The sequence below is a fragment of the Rhinatrema bivittatum genome, chromosome 1, assembly GCF_901001135.1.
Source record: "Rhinatrema bivittatum chromosome 1, aRhiBiv1.1, whole genome shotgun sequence".
Taxonomy (NCBI): domain Eukaryota; kingdom Metazoa; phylum Chordata; class Amphibia; order Gymnophiona; family Rhinatrematidae; genus Rhinatrema; species Rhinatrema bivittatum.
In genome coordinates, this window is record NC_042615.1 from 622,177,401 (window position 1) to 622,203,495 (window position 26,095).

Below are 26,095 nucleotides of genomic sequence, written 5' to 3' on the forward strand. Positions count from 1 at the left end.
ACTTTCTCCTGTCTAGGCAGGAAGTGGTGACATTATGCAGTGTTTGGGCAGAAGCAGGTGATGGGGAATGGTTATTGCCACCAATAATGCTTTTATTTTTCTTAAACTTTTCAGTCTCCCCACCTGTCTTCGGGCACTGGATATTCCTGTTCTCTTGAAGTCTCACGACAAGTAAGTAAATGGTCCTTGCTGAGCTTAGAACATGGTATTTCCTGTTCCTACCCAGATCAGTCCAGATGACTGGGTTTTGCATCCCTACCAGAAGATGGAGACAGAGAAGAAAAGCTTTACTGAGCCTACAGTACTTAAGCAGTGTGCAGTCTGTAGTCCCTCAGTATTTTTCTGTCTCCAGCTGATGGTAGAGGTGTAAAGTACCTGCAATCTGAGACTTTTAAAAGAAAATAAGTTGGATTTGTTCCTGGCGATGTTAGGACTGGAGAAGGTTAGCCCTGGTGGATGTGAGGACCGCCTGGTAACTTGCCTGCCTTATGTGAAGGTGGCACCTATAGGATTATAGACAGTGCTGGGGAGGAGCCGGCTGTCATGGTACATGTGGGCACCAACGACATAGGAAAATGTGGGAGAGAGATTCTGGAAGCCAAATTTAGGATTTTAGGTAGAAATCTGAAATCCAGAACCTCCAGGATGGCATTCTCTGAAATGCTTCCTGTTCCACGTGCAGGTCCCCAGAGGCAGGCAGAGCTCCAGAGTTTCAATGCGTGGATGAGATGATGGTGCAGGGAAGAGGGATTCAGTTTTGTAAGGAACTGGAGAAATGTTTGGGGAAGGGGGAGACTTTTCCAAAAGGATGGCCTCCACCTTAACCAGAGTGGAAATAAGCTGCTGGCACTAACTTTTAAAAAGGAGATGGAGCAGCTTTTAAACTAGAACAAGAGGGAAAGCAGACAGTCACTCAGCAGTGCATGGTTGAGAGAAATGTATCCTTGAAGGATACTAATGAAACAGGAGAGTTAGGGCATCCCATCAGAGAGGTTCCAATAAAAGCAAACGTAGTCCATGTGTCTATATGTAAAAAAAAATCACCTGAGCTAAAGATTTCCAAATTATCCCTAAGAACTGAAAAGCAGGTTGTTCATACAAACAAAAAACACACTTTGAAATGTCTGTATGCCAGAAGTTTAAAAAGTAAGATGGGAGAGAGTGTAGAGCAGTAAATGATGAGATTGGCATCACAGAGACCTGGTGGAAGGAGGATAACCAATGGGACAGTGCTATATCAGGATACAAATTATATTGCAATGATAGGGAGGATCAACTTGGTGGGGGTGTGGCACTTTGGGAGGGTATAGAGTCCAGCAGGATAAAGATCATACAAGCGACTAAAATGCTCAGTAGAATCTATATGGGTAGAAATCCCATGTGTGTTGGGTAAGAGTATAGTGATAGGAGTATACTACCGTCCACCTGGCCAAATCAAGCAGACAGATGATATGCTAAGAGAAATCAGGGAAACTAACCAATTTGGCAGTGCAATAATAATGGGAGATTTCAATTACCACTCTTAATAAGAGTGTTAATGTGAATACCAGTAACGATACAAAAAAATAAGATTGTGATACGTGTTTGTTCTTAGCTGTTTCTAGTCGTTGATCATTGGACAAATTACTATGTCATATTAGATTTCAATTACCCCAGTATTGACTGGGTAAATGTTACATCAGGACTTGCTAGAGACACAAAGTTCCTGGATGTAATAAATGATTGGTTCAGGAACCAACAAGAGAGGGAGCTATTTTAGTTCCCTGTACGTACCAGGATCAGTCCAGACTGCTGGGTTATGTCTCCCTTCCAGCAGATGGAGCCAGAGAAAAGCTGAAAAGCACCCCCTAGATATACCAGTGTGCCACCTGTGATCCTTTGAGCTGTGGGGGAGTATTTACCGGTGGGCCGGTCACTCTCCCCCCCTTCTATACCAGCCCAGAGATGATAACATTCCTCTGGTGGATGCTAGCTTATGCTAAGATATGTATGAATATGGCCAGTACAAGAGATGTCTGACCTGAGAAAACGAAACCTAAGAAGATTTATTTCCTGGAAACTAACAGCAAGTGCAAATGGCAGAACAAGCACCCCTAGCAACAAGGCATGTACACATGCAAAAATGTACTAATTGGACATGGGATAAGGGGTGGGTAAATGCAGACACCTGTTGATTGGCTGAAGGTAAACTCTTATAACACTGTGCACAAGCAATAGATCTCTGAGTAGGTTTGAGCTTATACTACTTGCTTTGTAACGCTTGCTACTCCTAAAGAAACCACGCATTTCTTTATAATAAACTTACTGTTTGACTTTTAAAGATGGTCTTTATTAGTCTTTCTTTATCTGAGGTTTTTACACCTGGTGCAATGACTCGCTTCCATGGGCAGTCTGTTTCTGTTACCGGGCGTGCGGCGGCTGCCCAACGCTACAGACAGTCCCAGTGCTACGGGTGTGGTTGGAGTCGGTAAGCAGCACCCAGGAGTGGTGCAAACGGGGCCATGACATGTTCTGGTGCCCGTATGCGGGTCCGTTACATGTTCTGGAGTCCAAGTTGTTTTACTGGCCTTGTCCGAGATGTCAGAAAAAGTAAGGCCCGGGATCCCTTTCTTATAAAAAGGGGTCCCTATTGTTCTTGTTCTTATACTTGTATGTTTAAGTGTTGATTTTCTATCAGATTAGATTTTTCCGTCCCTTAGCTTGTGCCTTTTCTGTCTTATTTTCCATTTTCTAAGATCATTCCGTTTCCTAGATTTTGCTCGCTTAAGGCCCCCACCTTTCTGGAGGTGGGTCTTGTGAAGCTGCACTTGTTTCCGTGCTTGCATTTTTCAATAGCTTTTGCCCTCTGCTGCCTGCCTCAGTGGTTTGCCAGCTCAGTGTGCTAGCCAGTGGTTTCATATTTCATGCCAGGCTGCTGGGAGTTGGAGTCTTAACTTGGAGTAAGTTGGCCCCCACCATAATACTACTTTTGTGTAGAGCAGAGAGAGGGAGAGAGAGAGCTGGGGTGACCTCTCCTTAACTTTCGTGATGCTAGTTCATTTTGCCTGAAGTGTTAAATGCAGTTAGTTTCCAGGTGCCTTTCTCTTTAAGACAGAGTTCTGAGAAATTCCTTTTCTTGCTGTTTATCTAGTGGCATTTTCTGTTCCCCGCGCTGCGTTATGCTTGTGAAAAAAAGTTTATTTAAAGCTACTTTCATTTAATAATTAGATTTGATTTATCATTAGGAGAGGACGTATTGCTTTTCCTTGTTTCAGAGTTCCCAAGGTGTTAATTACTAGTGTTAAAGTTTACAACTCGCCGCTTGTGTGGCAGTGCGGAGAGAGGAACAAAAAAGAAGGGGGGGTCAGCTGAGTGGGGATGCAGAGAGATGGACAGAGACAAAGGAAAAAAGAGAGATTCCATTTTAATGAATTGATCAGTTTAGTTTAAAAACAGATTGGCAAGGAATTAAGATATTAAGAAGAAGAATAGTTCTTGGGACATTGAGAAAAGGTTATTCAGCAGTCAGGATTCAGGCAACTACCAAGCATACAAAGATTTGGTCATCGCACTGGCACACTTACAGTACATCCCTAAGCCTTTTCGTGCAAATTTAAAATTGCCCTTATGTAAAAGTTATATGTATGCATTAACGATTTGCCATTTTACAGAGGAGAGAGACTTCCCCAGAAGCGAAAGAGTAATCTCAGTAACAAGGATTCTGTTGCAGGACTATATTCCAGAAGCGAAAATAAAATGCTGCAGCTGAGTATTACTGAGTATAGTGCCTTCTAGAGGCACAGCAATAGAAAAGACAAAAGGTAGCTTTGACCGCAATTTGCTGAATTAATATCAGAATGTTTAGTTTCAATTGAGCTGCAACTTCTCTAATCTTTATGTTGCCAGATTTTATATTTGTTCCAGGTTAATAGCAGATGAAATGCTTGAAGACTGTTGAAGATTACATTTTCTCCTTTTTTATTTTTACTCTAGATCGATATAGACACTATAAGTATTTTTTTTTTTTGCACACTTTTTTGGCCTAATTTATTGTTGATCAGGGTTTTGAGCTCAAAAGAAAAAATGTTACTTGTTTGTTTTTTTTTCTGTGTTGTGTCCTTACACCTGAAGAGTGAATGAAGTTGTGTGTCAAAGTTTAATGTTCTATGTAAATACTGATGGAATCTTCTCCCTGATTAATCTGAATTGGTTTTGCTCTTATGTTAGATTCTGATCAAGTAATATACCTAGTGCTGAATTGAAAGGCTGTGCTTCGATGTCGCTGAAGTGCACTAAGCCGAGAGAACTGTTTGCCCCGCATGCGTCATTGAATTCAGAGATTATCCCATCCTTATAACTGCATCCTTTGCCATGGAATTGGACTGTGAACTGTTGTCAAAGCCATTGTACACCTTTCATCATATGTTTCATCATTTGATTTTCTTTTGTGTGTTCATTGCTTTGTGTCTTGCTCAGATGCTGTTTGGACCTATTTGCAAAGGCCATTATTTAAACAGAATTTAAGGTAGTTTTTCAAAGTTTTGTAGCATTTTCCAGTCTAACTTCCACCACTTATATGCATTTCTTTGCTGAATCAGCTGAATGATTGTATAATATGTCTTTCTTTACCTTTGTCTATGAAAGCTGCTTTGATAACATTACTCAAATACCATATCCCACTGCTTCCCCTCAGTATGGATCAAATGTTTTCTTGAATTCCTTATTCTTTGAGTATCTGGTTTTTTTTTCTCTGGATCTTCTTTTTTTCTTATAGCATCTTTTACTTCCCTAAATGTTTCTAATTGTTAGGTTTGTGGGGGAACTAATATGGAAGATAATTGTCCTTGGGAAGCAAAAGACTGGGATTGGAAATCACTTTATAATGTTTCCAGTATTCAGTTACCACCCAGATATGGGAAAGCACAGTGGATATTGGCCCACTCCATTTTTGCAAAATGGTGCATCTATCGACTTTACACAGTATTGTACACTATAGCTGTAGGTAATTCCTCTTGCTTGTCACAATCTTCCCTCAACTATACCATGAAAGCTCAAATGATCATGTCCTATTGACCCAATTCCTCTGTACCCCCGAACTTTACTGGTTGGGAAAGGTGAGCCTTTCCTCTCCCTGAGAAATGGTCTAACTCCCCCGAGTTGGTTTGCTCCGAATGGATTATACTGGATAGGTGGTGCCTATGCATATTCTTCCTTACGAAAGGGATGCCTTACATAGGCAGCACCCATTTTTGTTGCAATTTTTTCTTTCTACTACATGATGTATATAAGCAAGCTGAGGCTGACTGGGATGCACAGTATCCTGCCCTGGCTAAACAATTTAGACCGGCTGCAGACCCGGGGAAATCTGGGCCTCGGCTCCCCCACTCTGTTCCGGGGGGGGTCCCTCGCCCTCGCCCTCCATGCCTTTGGATCCAGTGCCTCAGGATCCCCTCACACTGTGGGAATGGTGGATTTTTTGCCTTCCCCACAGGGGGGGGGGAGAGCTGGGTGCAAGGGGGACGGGTGGTCCAGTCCTTTCCCGTGGAGACCCCTGTCAAGTTTCAGGCCTCTGGTCAGAGAAGTAACATTCCTCTGTCACTTAAAACCCCTGTGAACCTTCATGTCTCAGGTCTCTTGTCACTGGTCTCTTACTGTCAGAGAAGTAACAGTCCTCTGTCACGTTAAGCTGTCTGGGGAAGAAAAAAAAAGGAAATGTTTTTACTTTTTATTAATCAGTACCCTGTACAAGGACCGGCAGCTTACAGGGGAGAGCAGTTTTCTCTCTCACCCGCTCGCACCAGCCGGGCACAGAAGAACTTGTCCATTCCCACGGCAACTCCTCTCCCTCCTTATGCCTCGATTGCCATTTTGTATCCACATGTGGAGAGCCGGCCTGCGTCTGCACAAATCAAGCCTGTTTCCTTGCCGGACAGGGGAAGGAATTCTGTAGTTCATCAATCCCCTCTGGCTTTGCGCCCCGTGGGCTCGCCAGATTTGATCCTGGACCCTTAGGACGATATCCCTTCTTCAATTCCAGGGAAAGCCCCTTCTTACTTTACTACTGATTTTGTACTTTTATTACACCTAACTTAAGCCTGTGCCACCGGCTAACCTAGAGCCTGCCTCTCCTCCCAATGCGGCCCCTCCTCTAGGGGGGGCCTTAAAGAGACAGCAGGTTTTTTCTTCTAGGTTTAGAGACAGCAGGTTTTTTTCTTCTGTTTGTGTTTTTAATGCCCAAAGCTTTTTTAGAAGTGTAGGGTGAATGGCAGGAGGGACCTACACTAGCGAAGGACCCCAGGCCATCAGGGGTGTTTGATCCCTCTAGGGGACAGTCAGGACAGATAGCTGTTAGTTCCTCGGTCATTAGCTCCTCATCCGCCGGACCCTGGGTCGCAGGATGTTCTCCTTGGGGATGGAGACGTGGACCTTGATAGGTCCGCCCCAGATGAGTTGGACCATATCATTAAAGCACTTGGGGTGGATAAGGCACACAAATTGCCCGAAGATTGTTTTCGGACTGCCAGAAATTCCAATAGTATGCGGCCCCGGTTCAGAGGGCAATGGCGTGGTCGTCAGACTAGACTGGTGCTCACAGGGCTCCCTCTTCGGGGTCACACTCCTGGTCTCATTCTTTTCGAGACTGGAGACCAGCTCGGGACTCCTACGCAAGGAGCTCCAGCTAAATCTGCCCTATGAAACGTTGCTGGCCCATTCTTCGGGTGATGGAGGGAGCTATTTTAGATTTAATTCTTGGTGGATCGCAGGATTTGGTGAGAGAGGTAACGGTGGTGGGGCCACTTGCAATAGTGATCATAACATGATCAAATTTAAACTAATAACTGGAAGGGGGACAATAAGTAAATCTACAGCTCTAATACTACATTTTCAAAAGGGAAACGTTTTGCTAAATTGAAAAAAATAGTTGGGAAAAAAACTGAAAGGTGCAGCTGCAAAGGTTAAGTGTTCAACAGGCATCGACATTTGTTTAAAAATACAATCATAGACGCCCAGTCCAGGTGTATTCCACGCATTAAGAAAGGTGGAAGGAAGGCAAAACAATTACCGTCATGGTTAAAAGGTGAGGTGAAAGAGGCTATTTTAGCCAAAAAATCATCCTTCAAAAATTGGAAGAAGGATCCATCTGAAGAAAATAGGATAAAATATAAGCATTGTCAAGTTAAATGTAAAACAATAAGACAAGTGAAGAGAATTTGAAATGAAGTTGGCCGTAGAGGCAGAAACTCATAATAAAAACGTTTTAAAATATATCCGAAGCAAGAAACCTGTGAGGGAGTCGGTTGGACCATTACATGATGGAGGGGTTAAAGGAGCTCTTAGGGAAGATAAGGCCATTGCAGAAAGACTAAATTAATTCTTTACTTCTGAATTTACTAATGAGGATGTTGGGGAGATACCAGTTCTGGAGATGGTTTTCAAGGGTGATGTGTCAGACGAACTAAACGAAATCACTGTGAATCTGGAAGATGTAGTTGGCCAGATTGACAAACTAAAGAGTAGCAAAGCACCTGGACGGGATGGTATGCATCCTAGGGTAATGAAGGAACTAAAAAATGAAATTTCTGATCTATTAAAATTTGTAACCTATCATTAAAATCATCCATTGTACCTGAAGGCTGGAGGGTGGCCAATGTAACACCAATATTTAAAAAGGGCTCCAGAGGTGATCTGGGTAACTATAGATCAGTGACCCTGACTTCAGTGCCGGGAAAAATAGTGGAAACTATTCTAAAGATCGAAATCATAGAGCATATAGAAAGACATGGTTTAATGGAACACAGTCAACATGGATTTACCCAAGGGAAGTCTTGCCTAACAAATCTTCATTTTTTTTGAAGGGGTTAAGAAACATGGATAAATTTGAACCGGTAGATGTAGTGTATTTGGATTATCAGAAGGCATTTGACAAAGTCACTCAAAGCTGCTAAGAAAACTAAAAAGTCATGGGATAGGAGGTGATGTCCTTTTGTGGATTACAAACTGGTTAAAAGACAGGAAACAGAGAGTAGGATTAAATGGTCAATTTTCTCAGTGGAAAAGGGTAAACAGTGGAGTGCCTCAGGGATCTGTACTTGGGCCGGTGCTTATATATATATATATATATATATATATATATATATGATCTGGAAAGGAATACGACGAATGAGGTTATCAAATTTGCTGATACAAAATTATTTAGAGTAGTTGTATCATAATCTGCTTGTGCTTTATTACAGGAGGACCTTGCAAGACTGGAAGATTGGGCATCCAAATGGCAGATGAAATTTAATGTGGACAAGTGCAAGGTGTTGCATATAGGGAAAAATAACCCTTGCTGTAGTTACACAATGTTAGGTTCCATATTAGGAGCTACTACCTGAGAAAAAGATCTAGGCATCATAGTGGATAATACTTTGAAATCATTGGCTCAGTATGCTGCAGCAGTCAAAAAAACAAAAACAGAATGTTGGGAATTATTAGGAAGGGAATGGTTAATAAAACGGAAAATGTCGTAATGCCTCTGTATCTCTCCATGGTGAGACCCCCACCTTGAATACGGTGTACAATTCTGGTCGCCACATCTCAAAAAAATATAGTTGCGATGGAGAAGGGCAGGGCAACCACAATGATAAAGGGGATGGAACAGCTCCCCTATAAGGAAAGGCTAAAAAGGTTAGGGCTGTTAAGCTTGGAGAAGAGACGGCTGAGTGTGGATATGATAGATGTCGTTAAAATCATGAGCGGTCTTGAACGAGTAGATGTGAATCGGTTATTTACACTTTTGGATAATAGACCAGGGGCAATCCATGAAGTTAGCAAGTAACACATTTAAGACTTATTGGAGAAAATTATTTTTCACTCAACGCATAATTAAGCTCTGGAATTCATTGCCAGAGGATGTGGTTAGTGCAGTTAGTGTAGCTGGGTTCAAAAAAGGTTTGGATAAGTTCTTGGAGGAGAAGTCCATTAACTGATGTTCCCTGTATGTACTAAGATCAGTCCAGACTGCTGGATTATGCCTCCCTTCCAGCAGATGGAGTCAGAGAAAAGCTGAAAGCACCTCCCATATAACATGGAGTGCCACCTGTGATTCCTCAGTATTTCTCTGACTAGCAGATTGAGAGGCATAACCTGCGGTCCTGAATATCTCTATCTAAATTCCTGGGGACTTGTCCCGACAGGTTTAATTTCTATGCATAAGAGCCTTTGACTAGATCATTTAAAAAAAAAAAAAGAATAGTGTTTTGTTTAATTTGATCTCTATAAACCTTTTAGCAGGGCTTAAAGCAGCCAGTCACAGGCAGGTGAGGCAGGGCATTGCCCTACAGCCAATTTCCTGGAGTTTTGTGCAATAGCCCAGTGAGCAGAGGGGGAAAACTTACCGGTGGGCCGGTCACTCTCCCCCTCTTCAGAGACAATACAATTCCTCTGTCCCCCAGCACTGCCGTTCAATGAGGGCTGAGTAGTTAAAAAAAACAAAAAAACAACAAAACAAAACACCGAAGGAGCTATTTTTACTTGCCAGGTTTTCTTCCTCAGCCGTAGCCTGCCAGAATTCTCCTGGGCCTCCAGAGGGAGTGGAGTGTTCACTCGGCTGCTTCGCGCGCTTACAGGGGGTGTTTTCATGCCACGAGGAACAGTGTGTACTGCTTGTGGAGAGCCTCTGCTCCCAGTGTATCCCAGGGGCGAGGGGCCTTCGCGACGATCGATGTCAGCATGGGGGACGGCCATTCCGCGGCCGCAAGGATCGCGCGGTGGTCAGACAGCTGGGAGACAGAGGCCTGGCTCGCTCCCGATTTTAGTGCAGGAGTGGCGGCCATCTTGCCTCCCTCAGATGGGGATGCTGATTTGTCTGAGAGAGAGGATCTCCCTCCTCCTCTTTCCCCGCTGGCCCTAAGCCCACATTGACCACGCGGTTTATCTTCAGACTCGGCTCCTCCTACGTCCATCCCTCCGGGGGGGGGGCTTTAAAGCGGAAGCACCTGTTTTCTTCTCACTTTGTCTTACTTTTGCATAAGGCATATATGGAAGCAGAGGCTGATTGGGAATCCCAGTCTCCTAGCCAGACTAAGCTTTTTAAAGCTTCCACGAACCAGGTAAGGTCTGAACCTCTCATTCCTCGCTTTGATCTGGGGGATGGGCTGACAGACCCTCTTGTCCTGGTGGATTTGGGGACTCTGGATCCCTTCACCCAGGACATGGGTGATGCGGTTGTCAATGCCACCCCGGTGGAGGGGGATGACCCGCAGATGCTCCGTCTTTTCCGCAGAGAGGAACTGGATCCTTTAATTTCTCATGTGTTTCAGGAACTGGAGATTCCCATCCCGCAGGAGACACCGGATACCTCTCCAGGGGATTCGGTTTTAGCAGGGCTTCGGGCTCCATCCCAAACTTTTCCTTTTCATCCAAAACTGTTGCAGCTCGTGACCCGGAAGTGGGAGACTCCTCAGGCCTCATTGAGAGTTAGCAGGGCCATGGAAAAACTTTACCTGCTGCCTCATGAGTCTCTCGATCTCCTTAAGAATCCTAAAGTAGGAGGGAGAGAGAGAGGAGAGCAGAGGAATACAGCGACACAGTTTGGCTTGTTTTACCATCTTCAGCTGGTCCCGGCAGGGCTCCCTCAGGCCAGCTGCTTTGCCTCGTGACGTCGGCTGTGGAGAGGGGCGGACCCGGAAGCGGCAATAAAATCGGCCGTGCTGCTCTCCTGGCTGAGGGAGAGAGAGAGGAGAGCAGAGGAATACAGCGACGCAGTTTGGCTTGTTTTACCATCTTCAGCTGGTCCCGGCAGGGCTCCCTCAGGCCAGCTGCTTTGCCTCGTGACGTCGGCTGTGGAGAGGGGCGGACCCGGAAGCGGCAATAAAATCCGCCGTCCTGCGGCGCGAAGCAAAGCCGGCGCGTCGCACAAGCCGCGCGTTCTCAAGGGGCGCGCACTTAAGCAACGGACTTTGCCGGACTTCGCCGGAATCGCCCAAAGTAAGATCAATTTATTACTCCTCTCTCTGGGGGTCAACTATTCTAAAGAAAAATTGCATAAAAAGCGAAGTTGGGTTGTATCCTGTTTGCAGTTTGTTGTTTTGTTTCTTTTTTTAAATTATGCCTCCAAAACGTAAAGGCAGAGTAAGAGTATTTCCTACTCTTCCTATGCCGACTTTGCTGCAACAAGATATTACCAGGTTCATGGCTTCTCCTATTCCAATAGATGGAGAGGCCAGGGACTTTGGTGTGCCAGTGGGTCAGGGAGGGCCCACTGCGCCTACAGAGGAGGCCTCTCTTAGCCCCAACATCGGGCTACCACCGGAGCAAAGGGAAAAGGGAATTGCCCCTGGATTAACTGTGAAAGACCAAGAAGATCTTGGGCTTACTGTGGGGAATGTTCAACCCCACATCAATAGTTCAAATGGGAAAAAAGACATCTTAACTACCCCCCCACTTGCTGTAGGGGGGAAAGAAAGTGTGTCCTTGGCAACTCCAGAAATGGAGGGGAAAATCATTGTGCCAAATGTCCAGTTACCAGGTACACCAACCCGCCCAGCGCAAGTGACGCTAGAAACATTGTGGGACTTGATGGTAGGCATGTCAACTAATATTAAAGATTTGGAAAGGAAAATGGATTTGTTAAATGGAAAACATGAACAGGAACATCTAGAGACCCAAAAGCAAATAAAAAATACCAATGAAAGAGTTAAACAATTGGAAGATCAGGGAAAAAAGTTATTGGAGTTCAATGTAGCTGTGGTGAAGGATAGGATTGCTATTAATAGGAGACTAGAAATGTTGGAAAATAATACAAAAAGGTTCAACTTAAGATTCTTAAACTTCCCCAGAATTGTTGGGGAAGAACCAATAATATCCTTAAAGAAGTTTTTTGTTGAACAATTAGGATTTACCTTAGAGAGGTCCCCTACTATTAACAATTGTTATTTTCTCCCCACAAGAAATGAATTGCCTAGAGTTGAGAATTTCCAAGGAGACCTTACCAATTTCTTGGAGGACTCCACAGCAAATATAATAAGTTGGGGAACTTTGTTGGTTACCTTCTATGCCACCACAGATATTAACATTATAATGAAGAAATATTTTAGTAAGTATCCAATTACTTATTACGAAAAATCTATTAAAATTTTCCCTGATCTAGCTCCTTCTACTCAATCGAGACGCAAAGCTTTCTTGGTGTTTAGGCAAGAAGTAATTTCGCTAGGTTATTCCTATACATTACGCTATCCGTGTAAATGTATAATACAAAAACAAGAGAATACATATATATTTTTTGTTCCTGACCAATTAAAAATGTTCTTAGATCAAGCTAGGGTGCCAACCTCTACCCCACTTTCTAGTTAAACTAAGGTTAAAAAAGGAAAAAAGGTATAGGATATGCATATATTCTTATAAATTTGTTGCTTGATATGCTCCCAATTTACACAGGAATAATAACCCTCCATTATGGTTGATAATAAAAATGTGGTGGTTAAATTCCTTTTTTTTTCCTCATTAGTAATAAGTATTAATGCATTGCATTAACCATACATTGTTATTTCTATAATTATGTAATGAGAAACGTGTATTGTAATACATAGTGAAACTTGATAAATAAAGAATTCAAAAAAAAAAAGAATCCTAAAGTAGATTCGGCGGTCACGGCCATAGCCAAGCATACTACTATCCCGGTGACGGGAGGCACAGCGCTCAAGGACCTCCAGGATAGGAAGCTGGAAGTTTTACTTAAGCGGATTTTTAAGGTGTCCGCCGCAGTATGTAGCAGCCTCATGCAGAGGGCTACTCTCCGTTGGGTTCAACAAATGCTCACGGCCCAAGACCTTCCCCCGGGAGAGGCTGAGCAAGCGAACCACATGGAATCAGCGGTAGCCTATACGGCAGATGCTTTGTATGATCTCCTTCGTACTTCGGCACACACTATGCCTTCGGCGGTATCCGCAAGGTGCCTGCTATGGCTCCGTAACTGGTCGGCGGATGCCTCGTCTAAATCTCAGCTGGGTTCCTTCCCTTTCCGGGGTAAACTTATTTGGAGACAAACTCGAGCAACTCATAAAAGCCTTGGGGGACAACAAGGTTTATAAGCCACCAGAGGACAAACCCAGGTGGGCCCGTTCACCCAGTAACTACAGGGGACGTTTTCGGGAACAGCGCCGCTTCAGGTCGGGTAGGGGTTCTTCTGCTTATACCCTTAGGCAGACGACTACATGGGCATAATCATGGGCGTATTCCTTTCGTGGCAGGCGGCCTCAGTGTACTGGAGCCACCCATGCCTTCACCCACAACAATAAATCTACCCAATGAAGGGGCACCAGCCCATTCCTCCATTCTGAAGATCGGGGGCCGACTATCTTGGTTTCACGAGGAATGGGTCAAGATTACCTCAGACCAGTGGGTTCTAAATATAAGTCGTGGTTACGCTTTGAATTTTGCTCGTCCCCTCCGGGATCTTTTCCTGGTATCTCCCTGTGGACCTCCACAGAAGCAACAGATTGTTCTTCAAACCTTATCCCGGTTGAGGGCTCTAGGAGCCATTGTTTCAGTTCCCCGGTCAGAATGCCGGACCGGTCACTACTCCATTTATTTCGTGGTCCCCAAAAAGGAGGGCTCCTTTTGGCCGATTTTGGACCTCAAACAAGTCAACAGGGCGTTGCGTGTACCTCTGTTTCAAACAGAGACGTTGAGATCGGTCATTGTAGCAGTCCACAAAGGCGAGTTCTTAGCTTCTTTGGACTTGACGGATGCTTACCTTCACATAGGAATCCAAGAACATCATCAGAGATTTCTGCAATTCATGATCATGGGACAACATTACCAGTTTTGCGCCTTGCCCTTCGGGCTGGTGACGGTAGTAGTGGCAGCGAGCCTACGGCGGGAAGGGATCTTGGTGTATCCCTACCTGGACGACTGGCTCATACGAGTGAAATCGGAAATCCTCTGCAGGGCAGCGGTTCGTTCGGTTTTGCGTCTCCTGCGGTCCCTGGGCTGGGTCGTCAACTGTGCAAAAAGCCAGCTGGTTCCATCCCAGGTGCTGGAGATTTTAGGAGCTCGATTCGACACAGTCGTGGGTCTCGCTACCTCTCAGGCAAATGGACCGGTTGATGTCTCAGGTTCGGCGACTGCTGTCGCTCCCCACACCAGTGGTGTGGGACTATTTGCAGGTTCTTGGTTTTATGGTCTGTACCCTGGAATTGGTTCCTTGGGCCTTTGCGCATATGAGACCCTTGCAGAGAGCACTACTTTCTCATTGGGATCCCAAGTCGGAGGAGTTCCACCTTCCATTGCCTTTGCTAGAAACGGCCAGATCCAGTCTGAATTGGTGGCTCACTCCAGATCACTTGCTGCAAGGGGTAGACCTAGAGAATCCTCAATGGATAATTGTGGCAACTGATGCCAGCCTATCCGGTTGGGGGGTGGTTTGTCAATCAAGGTCAGCAGAGGGTCATTGGATGCCGTTACAGACCAAGTGGTCCATCAATCGATTTAGAGACCAGGGCGGTTCGTCTGGTGCTGCAACAATTTCTGCCGATGGTCCACCGCAGGGCGGTAAGGATTCTCTCTGACAATGTGACCATGGTGGCTTACATAAACCGTCAAGGGGGTACAAGAAGTCTCACCATGGCCGACGAAGCGGACATGTTAATGGCCTGGGCAGAACGTCATCTGGCCTGCATTGCGGCGTCTCATAGCCGGGGTCGACAACATTCAGGCGGACTTCCTTAGCCAGCAGTGGCTGGATCCCAGAGAATGGGAGCTGTCCAGGGAAGCGCTGTGGCTGATCTCAAGCCGGTGGGGGACCCTCCCGTCTAGACTTAATGGCGACTTGTCTGAACGCAAAGGCGGCTCATTTCTTCAGTCGCAGGAGGGACCACGGTTCAGAAGGCGTGGATGCCCTGGTCCTTCCTTGGCCGACACACATTCTCCTTTGTGTTCCCGCCTTGGCCATTGGTTGGAAAGGTGTTGCGTCGCATAGAATCTCACCAGGGGCCGGTAATTCTGGTGGCCCTGGAGTGGCCACGAAGACCATGGTTCGCCAATCTGATCAACCTTGCGGTGGACGGTCCGGTCCACTGCACCTCGGTCATCTGCCGAACCTACTACGGCAGAATCCAGTGTTTTTTGATCAGGCCAACCGCTTCTGTCTAGCGGCTTGGCTTATGAGAGGAGACAATTAAGGAAAAAGGGATACTCTGAGGCGGTTATTACTACTCTTCTCTGTGCAAGAAAAACTTCTACATCTATCACCTACATTCGGGTATGGAAGTTGTTTGATTCTTGGTGCCATGAGTTGAGTTTGTCCCTGCGCCAGGCCACTATTGTTCACATTCTGGCCTTCTTGCAGGATAGCTTACGGAAAGGCTTGGCGTACAGTTCGCTCTGGGTGCAGGTAGTGGCCTTGAGCTGTTTTCGAGGTAAGGTTGATGGTGTTTCCATTGCTGCACACCCGGATGTGACACGATTCTTGAAGGGAGCCAAGCACTTGAAGCCGCCAGTGTGCACGATTTGTCCATCCTGGAGTTTAAATTTGCTTTTCCGTAGCCTTTGCTGGTCCCCCTTTGAGCCTTTTGAAGTGGGCTACGTTAAAAGATTTAACGCTTAAAACTGTGTGTCTTGTGGCTATCTGTTCTGCTAGACGGGTTTCGGAGCTCCAAGCCTTGTCATGTCGAGAGCCTTTTCTGTGTATCTCTGATTCGGGGATTTCTCGTCGAACAGTACCCTCCTTCCTTCCAAAAGTAGTATTGGCCTTTCATGTCAACCAGTCAGTTGTTGCCAGCATTTTCTGATGAGAATAAGGATCTCAGGAGATTGGATGTCCGTAGAGTCCTCTTGCGGTACTTGGAACTAACTAATCCAGTGATTGTACTTGAAGATAATTAATCCAATGATTGTCTGATCATCTTTTTGTGTTGTGGAGCGGTCCTAAGAAAGGGACTAAGGCTTCTAAAACTACTATTGCCCGCTGGTTGAAAAACGCTATTGCTTCAGCTTACATATGTCACGGGCGACCAGTGCCGGATGGTCTTAAGGCGCACTCTCTTAGGTCGCAAGCAGCGTCCTGGGCAGAAAGCCAATGTGTCTCGCCCCAAGAGATTTGTCGGGCGGCCACTTGGAAATCCTTGCACACATTTGCTAAACATTACCGGTTGGATGTGCGGCATCCGAAGGTGGATTCTTTTGGCAGCAGTGTGCTTCGCGCGGGACTCTCCAGGTCCCACCCCTTTTAGGGCAGCTTGGGTACATCCCAGCAGTCTGGACTGATCCTGGTACGTACAGGGAAAGGAAAATTAGTTCTTACCTGTTAATTTTTGTTCCTGTACTACCAAGGATCAGTCCAGACGCCTGCCCATTGACAAGAGAGTCCGTTCAGCTGTTTGTATTTCTCTTGACAGATTTTGTTCCAAGACTACTCATCTCCGCAGCATAGTTATAGTTTTTCTTTCTTTAGGCATTAATACAAGTTTTACTTTTTTTTTTTAACGAATTTAGGTTTAAATTGGTCTAGTCATTGGTTGATAAAACGCATTTAAGTATAAAAGAATAAGATAATTATAGCAACAGCCATTCATTCTGCTTTGATATCGATTATACTGAGGGATCGCAGGTGGCATTCCAGGTTATGTGGGAGGTGCTTTCAGCTTTTCTCTGACTCCATCTGCTGGAAGGGAGGCATAACCCAGCAGTCTGGACTGATCCTTGGTACTACAGGAATGAAACATAGAAACATAGAAATGACGGCAGAAGAAGACCAAACGGCCCATCCAGTCTGCCCAGCAAGCTTCACACATTTTTTCTCTCATACTTATCTGTTTCTTTTAGCTCTTGGTTCTATTTCCCTTCCTCCCCCACCATTAATGTAGAGAGCAGTGATGGAGCTGCATCCAAGTGAAATATCTAGCTTGATTAGTTAGGGGGTAGTAGGGGTAGTAACCGCCGCAATAAGCAAGCTACACCCATGCTTATTTGTTTTAACCCAGACTATGTTATACAGCCCTTATTGGTTGTTTTTCTTCTCCCCTGCCGTTGAAGCAGAGAGCTATGCTGGATATGCATCGAAAGTGAAGTATCAGGCACATTTGGTTTGGGGTAGTAACCGCCGTAACAAGCCAGCTACTCCCCGCTTTGTGAGTGTGAATCCTTTTTTCTTCTCCCCTGCCGTTGAAGCTATGCTGGGTATGCGTGAAGTATCAGTTTTTCTTCTCCCCTGCTGTTGGAGCAGAGAGCTATGCTGGATGTGCATCGAAAGTGAAGTATCAGGCACATTTGGTTTGGGGTAGTAACCGCCGTAACAAGCCAGCTACTCCCGGCTTTGTGAGTGCAAATCCTTTTTTCCACATTTCCTCTTGCTGTTGAAGCTTAGAGTGATGTTGGAGTCACAGTAACCATGTGTATGTTTATTGAATAAGGGTATTGTGTCCAGGCAGTAGCCATCATTCTGGCGAGTCACCCACTCTTCATTGGCGGCCTCTTGACTTTATGGATCCACAGTGTTTATCCCACGCCCCTTTGAAGTCCTTCACAGTTCTGGTCTTCACCACTTCCTCCGGAAGGGCATTCCAGGCATCCACCACCCTCTCCGTGAAGAAATACTTCCTGACATTGGTTCTGAATCTTCCTCCCTGGAGCTTCAAATCGTGACCCCTGGTTCTGCTGATTTTTTTTCTTATGGTAAAGGTTTGTCGTTGCCTTTGGATCATTAAAACCTTTCAAGTATCTGAAAGTCTGTATCATATCTCCTCTGCTCCTCCTTTCCTCCAGGGTGTACATATTTAGATTCTTCAATCTCTCCTCGTACGTCATCCGATGAAGATCCTCCACCTTCCTGGTCGCCCTTCTCTGTACCGCTTCCATCTTGTCTTTGTCTTTTTGTAGATACGGTCTCCAGAACTGAACACAGTACTCCAGGTGAGGCCTCACCAAGGACCTGTACAAGGGAATAATCACTTCCCTTTTCTTACTTGATATTCCTCTCTCTATGCAGCCCAGCATTCTTCTGGCTTTTGCTATCGCCTTGTCGCATTGTTTCGCAGACTTCATATCATTAGACACTATCACCCCAAGGTCCCTCTCCTGCTCCGTGCACATCAGCCTTTTCCCCCCCCATCGAATACAGTTCATTCGGATTTCCACTCCCCATATGCATGACTTTGCACTTCTTGGCATTGAATCTCAGCTGCCATATCTTCGACCACTCTTCCAGTTTCCTTAGATCCCGTCTCATTCTCTCCACTCCTTCCGGCGTGTCCACTCTGTTGCAGATCTTAGTGTCATCCGCAAAAAGACAAACCTTACCTTCTATCCCGTCCGCAATGTCGCTCACAAAGATATTGAACAGGACCGGTCCCAACACCGATCCTTGCGGTACACCACTTAAAACCGCTCTCTCTTCAGAGAAGGTTCCATTTACCATTACACATTGTCTTCTGTCCGTCAACCAATTTGCAATCCAGGTCACCACCTTGTCACTCACTCCCAAGCTTCTCGTTTTATTGACCAGTCTCCTGTGCGGAACCGTATCAAAAGCTTTGCTGAAATCCAAGTATATGATATCGAGTGCTCTTCCTCGATCCAATTCCTTTAATCAAGTTTACTTAGGTATTAGCCACTGCTATTAATTGCATCAGTAGCATGGGGTGTTCTTGGTATTTGGCTACTTGCCAGGTTTGGCCTCTGGAAACAGGATGCTGGGCTTGATGGACCCTTGGTCTGACCCAGCATGGCAATTTCTTATGTTCTTATGTCTTGGCTCAGTCTGTGGGGGTTGAAACCTGGTGGTTCAGTTCCCTCTCTCCCTATGTAGTTTCTCCTGACGGCTCACCGGAGAAGATCAGCACAGGAAAGTACTAATTCTTTTCTTCCTTTTGTGGGCTGAATTCTTTGTCACAGGTGATAGTTGTGCTAAAAAAAAGAGAGACAGGAACTTTCCTATCGTGTAGCCAGATGGATTCAGGACCAATGCGTTTATTCTCCCCTGCCAGCAGATGGAGACAACAGGGTCCCACGTTTTGCCACAATAGGGGATATTCTTTATCATATCAATTTGCATAGGGGATGTCAACAGCCTTATCTAATCCACAATCTTCACTGGGTGATACCACAACACCCTCTTTATACCCCCATTAATCACACGACAATTCCATAAGGGTGCTCCAGATCGCTTAACCCTGATGTAATATGATGTTCCCTGTCACTTCTCTTCAAATCCTCATGCGGCAGATTTACTCACAAGCTGGGTTCACTAGGAATCAAATTCAAATAACTGGATCAGCATAACTCTTCCACACTCCCAACTGCGCCCATCGGGAGTGTGGTTAAGAAATGAGGGACTTTGAGGTTGATGGAAGACACCAGAATTAGGATCGGGGTTTATTGAAGATATCGGAATCTGGATTGTCTTGAAGATACTCATATCGGAGATGATTGATAATATCTGAATTAGTGGGTTTTAGCGTGGGGATTTTTTAATGTATGAATGTAATTCTTTTAGGTTTTTTGAAGTAGGGATTTGTGTACATTGTTTTCAGGATGGGATGTGATGCCATATTGTATTATTAATATGGATAAATACATACAATGTGGAATTGTGTAAGCATTTTTTGCTATGATGATAAATGATTTTGTATACAAGTTGAAATTTATTGTACAGCTATATACTTACTTTTGAATATCTCTGCTAAAGAAAGTGCTTGCATACAATTCCTTAAGGGTCCAGGTAGCGGCCCTAGCTGTTTTAGGGGTAAGGTACAAGACATGGCCTTGGTTTCGCATCTAGATGTGATTTGTATTCTGTTGAGGGGGGGGGGGGGGTTTAAAATATTTGTACCCTCCGGTGCAGTGGATTGTGGAATCTGAATTTGGTGCTCAAGGTCCTTTGCAGTCCACCATTTGAGCCCTCTATAGAGGCAACATGGAAGGACTTAAGTTGAAGTAGGTTTTTCTGGTGGCAGTTTATTCGGTCAGATGGATTTCAGAATTTGTCAGAACCCTTTGTCGTTGCGCACTGTACCTTCTTTCTTGCCAAAGGTAGTATCTGCTTTTCATCTTAAGCAGTGTAACTTCCCTCCTTTAGGTGCTTGGATTTGGATCCACAGGCCAAGAGTTACACTTGTTGGATGTGCAGGGATTGTTACGCTGTTTGAAGATGACTAATAGCTTCTGTCATTCGGAAGGTCGCTTTGTTCTATTTGGTGGAGTAAAAAAAGGAAATAACGTGTCTAAGGTGACCATAGCGAGATGGCTCAAGGAGGCCATTGCATCTGCTTATGTCTGCAAGGTGTGTTCGGTGTCTGAGGGGATACGAGCCCATTCTACCAGAGCACAGGTGGCATCCTGGGCCGAGTGTCAATTGGTATCCCCATAAGAAATTTATCGGGCAGCAACTTGGCCGCCTTTCTGCACACTTGCGAGACAGACATTACTGCCTGGATGTGTGTGTGCCACAGGAAGAGGGATTTAGAGAGGGTGGGTTTTTTCAGGGTCCTGCTCAGTGCAGGGGAGCTTGTGTACATCCCAGACATCTGGACCGATCTGGATATGAACAGGAAAGGAAAAAGTGGCTTTTAACCTGCTAATTTTTGTTCTGGAATACCACAGATCAGTCTAGAGTCTTTTGTACTCTGGAAAGGCTGCTCATTTCTCTGCTGTGGTTTTTAAGTTCGGATAATCCGTGCAGATATGTTAGTTCATTGACGGAGTTGTTTGGTTGTGGTGTTAAACATGGAGTTTTAAACAGTAGGCTCAGTTCTAGGGCTTTGCCTATTTCCTGCTATTGGTAGAGGTGACAAATAGAAATTTGCTCATCCTGGCTTGGGTACAGGGCATATTGAGGGATTGCAGGTGACACACTGCCTAATTATTACAGGCTCCGTAAAGCTTTCCTTCTCTCTCAATCTGCTGGTAGGGATGCAAAACTCCATTGTCTAGACTGATCTGTGGTATTCCAGGAATGAAAATTAATAGGTTAGGACCAGTTTCCTTTTGTAGGAACATAAGAACATGCCATACTGGGTCAGACCAAGGGTCCATCAAGCCCAGCATCCTGTTTCCGTGGCCAATCCAGGCTACAAGTACCTGGCAAGTACCCAAAAATTAAGTCTATTCCATGCTACTGATGCTAGTATTAGCAGTGGCTATTTTCTAAGTCAACTTGATTACTAGCAAATAATGGACTTCTCCATCAAGAACTTATCCAAATCTTTTTTTTAAACCCAGCTACACTAACCACATCCCCTGGCAACAAATTCCAGAGTTTAATTGTGCCTTGAGTGAGAGAGAACTTTCTCAGATTAGTTTTAAATGTGCTACGTGCTAATTTCATAGTGCCCCCTAGTCCTTCTATTATCCAAAAAGAGTAAATAACTGATTCATTTTTACCCATTCTAGACCTCTCATGACTTTAAACACCTCTATCATGTCTCTTCTCCAAGCTAAACAGCCCTAACCTCTTTAGTCTTTCTTCATATGGGAGTTGTTCCATCCCCTTTAACATTTTGGTTGCCCTTCTCTGTACCTTCTCCATCACAACTCTTATCTTTTTTTGAGATGTGGCGACCCAAAATTGTACACAGTATTCAAGGTGCGGCCTCATCATGGAGCGATTATAGACGCATTATGACATTTTCCGTTTTATTAACCATTCCCTTCCTAATAATTCCTAACATTGTTTGCTTTTTTGACTGCCGCAGCACACTGAGCCGACTATTTCAAAGTATTATCCACCATGACGCCTAGATCATTTTCCTGGGTAGTAGCTCCTAATATGGAACCCAACATTGTGTAACTATAGCATGGGTTATTTTTCCCTATATGCATCACCTTGCTCTTATCCACATTAAATTTCATCTGCCATTTCGATGCCCAATTTTCCAGTCTCTTAAGGTCCTCCTGCAATTTATCACAATCTGCTTGTCATTAAGTCTCGGTACAGGGATTTGAAGAACAGAAGTTGAACATGAAATAGTGCTTCCAATTAGTTCTTTCCACAGATGGAAATAGGCGTGTTTTGCACCTACATACTTCGAGAATCCCTGAATTTGACTTTCTTTTATGTATTTATTTTTTAAAGGCTGACTTTAACTGTAGTATGGTAATTCCTTGCTAGGGGAGACTATTAAGAGTTAACATATTGTCTGCTGGGGTTTTTAGTTTAAAAAAAAAAAAAAAAAAAAAAAAGTGGGGGGTGGGGATCGCATGAAAATAGAGCTCAAAACAAATATCATCATGTTTGCTAGATGTAGTATAATTCTTACAAATATCAATATTTCCAGGTACATAAGGCTGTCAAATATTTTGTGTAATGGAATTTAATACCAGGAACATGCATTATTTCATCTACCAAAACATAGAATGTTTACAAAATGACCTCAGAAATTCTTGGAAAAAAGAGGGATCCTTCATATACATCAGCACTTCAGTAGTATGCCTTGATGGAATTTTATTATGATCTTTCCCAATATTTTAAAATTTTTTTAATTGCAATAAAATCTGTCATCTTTTTGTAATTTGCGTAACCCAGTGTTCACAATAAATGTCCACCATCTATTCAATAAGTAATCACTTCATAAGAAAAATACTTGGCTTCCTAATTTTTCATCACATGCATTACACTGAAGATTAGACAAAGATCACAAAGACATTTTATTGCAATTTGACGTTTTAAAAATATTGGGACTACTGGTCATATTAAATTCTTCTGTCAAGTCCTAATGAAGAGTGGATAAGATGTATGAAGATGTGGTAGTGCAAACTGCAGGTACATGATGCTGGGTTCTGTGTTGGGAGTCACCACCCAGGCAAAGGGACCTCTTGAATCCTTGTGGACAAATCGTTTAAGTTTTCTTGCTCTATGTGCTGTAGTAGTCCTAAAGGCAAATAGACTGTTAAGAATTATTTGGAAAGGAACAGAGAAGAAAACTGAGAATATCATCATGCCTTTGTATAGATCCATGGTGCGACTACACCTTGAGTATCTCGTGCAGTTCTGGTCTCCCCCTCTTAAAGATATAGCAGACATGGAAAAGAAAAGGGTGACAAAAATGTTAAAGGTAATGATGATGGTCCCTTATGATAGGCTTAAATTAAGGCTCTTCAGCTTGGAAAGGAAAATTAGTTTTTACCTGATAATTTTCGTTCCTGTAGTACCACGGATCAGTCCAGACCATGGGTTAAGCCCCCGTTCCAGCAGTTGGAGACAGACCAGAGTTCTGAGGCATGCCCATATAAGGACGGAACCCACCCAGGAACCCTCAGTAAAACTATTGTCAAAGCAGAAAAGGTATAAAATCAAGCAAGTACCAGGATAAATAGTAAATTTTAATTTAAAAGAACCAAATAACATAACAATTGAATGAACTGTGTGACTAAACGCTCTTGTATAACTACCCCTGATCATCGCAAGATGCTTCTGGTGCCTAACAGCAAATCCCAGAAAGATGATGCAGAAGACAAAAATAGAGAAAAAGACTTGTAAGAAGGAAAAAAACCAAAAAACAAGATTAACAAGAACGAATTCAAGTGGACAGAATAAGAACGGCGTGTCTGGACTAATCCGTGGTACTACAGGAACGAAAATTATCAGGTAAGAACTAATTTTCCTTTCCCTGTATGTACCCGGATCAGTCCAGACCATGGGATGTCCCAAAGATTCCCTATAGAGGGTGGGACCCAGACAGTCCCGCTCAAAACACCTGCCGACCAAAGGAACCAAAGGCTGGAGCCTGAACATCGAGTCGGTAGTGACGAGCAAAAGTATGAAGAGATTTCCATGTAGCCCTGACACAGGCCGCTGTGTCGGGGCACTCAGCCATGCCCCCGGACCGCCCACATGCCCCCTGGCCACACCCCTGACCACCCCTTTTTGCAAGCCCCGGGACATACACATGTCCTGGGGCTTGCGCGCACCACCAAGCCTATGCAAAATAGGCTCGGCGCGCGTAACCCTTTTAAAATCTGGCCCATAGTTTATATCCATTGCACAGAGGTGTTAAATATGTATTAAATAGCATAGCTCAAACTGCTGAGCCTTGAGGCAGTCCAGTAGTAGTTTCAGGCCCTTGAGAATACTCATTATTAAACTCAATGCACTGATAGTAGTTTACCTCTTGCGTGAACCATTAACACAGTTCCAGAGCTACCACATTCATGAAGGTGATGTAATAAAAGCCTTCACAGTCCTCCCCTATTTAATTTCCTTGCTTTTCGCCCAAGTTATACAAACCCTATTCTCTATACTTGCTTCACCCATTTTATGTTTTCCAGGTTATTTCTTCCCTGTTCTTTGTTTTATCCAGGTTATTATTCCCTGTTCATTGTAAAACAAGACTTTGTCTATGTTATTTTGCTGGTTGTAATGTAAACCGAAGTGATAATTAATCTTGTTAATTGAACCTCGGTATATAAAAGTTATAAATAAATAGCCACCCTACATATTTCTTGCAGCGACACCGATTGAGACTCCGCCCAAGAAGTCGCTTGAGAACGTAAAGAATGAGCTTTAAGGTCTTCAGGAACTGGTCGGCCCTTGCAAATGTAGGCGGAAGAAATCACCTCCTTCAACCAGCGAGCAATCGTAGCCTTAGAAGCTTGCTTCCCCCTGTTGGGACCACTCCACAGAATGAAAAGATGATCGGAAACCCGAAAATCATTAGTGACCTCAAGATAATGCAATAAGACTCGTTTGACGTCAAGACGACGGAGATCACTATTACCAGAAGCCGCGAGATCCTCTGGTGAAAAGGCGGGGAGTTCAACGGACTGGATAATATGAAAAGACGAAACAACCTTAGGTAAGAAAGAAGGTACGGTCTTTAGAGAAACGCCCGAGTCGGAAAAACGCAAGAAAGGGTCTCTACAAGGTAGAGCTTGAAGCTCAGACACTCTCCTGATTGAACAGATAGCAACCAGGAAAACTGTCTTGAGAGTCAAGTCCTTGAGAGTGGCATGACGAAGAGGCTCAACAGGATCCGTACAAAGAGCCTGAAGCACCAAAATCAAATTCCACGAAAGACAAATAGACCGGACAGGCGGCCTTAAATGCTTAGCACCTCTGAGAAAACGAACGACATCCGGATGAGAGGCGACCAGCCAACCCTCAATGGTGCCCAGGAGAGAATCAAGAGCTGAAACCTGAACACGCAGAGAGCTGACCGAAAGATCCTTGGAGAGACCACGCTGAAGAAAAGAAAGTAAAACCGCAACAGAAGGTGAGCGAGCCGAAACAACCAACTCTTCACAAACATTTTCAAAAACCTTCCAGACCCTCACATAAGTAAGGGAAGTTAATTGTTGGCGGGCCCTGAGAAGGGTGGCAATAACTTCATCTTTATAACCTCTGCGTCTTAAACGTCTCCATTCAAAAGCCATGCCGCTAGACAGAAGTGATCCGCCTGGTTGGAAAATACGGGACCCTGCCGCAGAAGATGGGGCAGATGACGGAGACGAAGAGGTCCGTCAACCGAGAGATTCACCAGATCCGTGATCCACGGCCATTGGGGCCACTCGGGAGCCACGAGAATGACTGGACCGCAATGGAGTTCTATTCTTCGAAGAACCTTCCCCACTAACGGCCACAGTGGGAACACGTAGAGAAGAACGTCGGAGGGCCAGGGGAGAACCAACGCGTCCACCCCTTCTGAACAATGCTCCCTCCACTGGCTGAAGAACCGAGGAGACTTGGAGTTGGCTAGCGTCGCCATGAGGTCTAGGTGAGGAGGGCCCCACCTGCGCACAATTAGGTCTATCGCTACGTCTGATAACTCCCACTCACCGGGATCGAGATGTTGACGACTGAGGAAGTTGGCTTGAACATTCTCTTTTCCCGCTATGTGGGAAGCTGCCAGGCGATCCAAGTGCCTTTCCGCCCAGAGAAAAAGTTTGCTGGCTTCTAACGCCATTTGATGACTTCAGTTCCCCCCTGCCGATTTCTGTAAGCTACTGTGGTGGAATTGTCTGATAGAACCCGGACAGCTCTGTAACGAATCAGAGGAAGAAAAAACTTGAGAGCCAGACGAACTGCTCGGGCTTCTAGGCGATTGATGTGCCAGCGAGAGTGGGACAGGGACCAGAATCCTTGAGTCGTTTGAGATTGGCAGAGAGCCCCCCCAACCGGAGAGACTGGCATCTGTCGTTACTA

At 44.7% G+C, this 26,095-nt stretch overlaps 1 long non-coding RNA gene across 9 annotated transcripts in view; it reads left to right on the forward strand.

Annotated features, from left to right (window-relative positions):
• Positions 1 to 26,095, forward strand: part of LOC115073311 — a 69,293-nt gene that overhangs the window by 26,306 nt on the left and 16,892 nt on the right. For all 9 annotated transcript variants that reach the window (XR_003851983.1, XR_003851984.1, XR_003851981.1 and 6 more), the window contains one exon: positions 115 to 171. This is a non-coding gene — a long non-coding RNA (uncharacterized LOC115073311). The remainder of the gene's footprint in view (positions 1 to 114; positions 172 to 26,095) is intronic.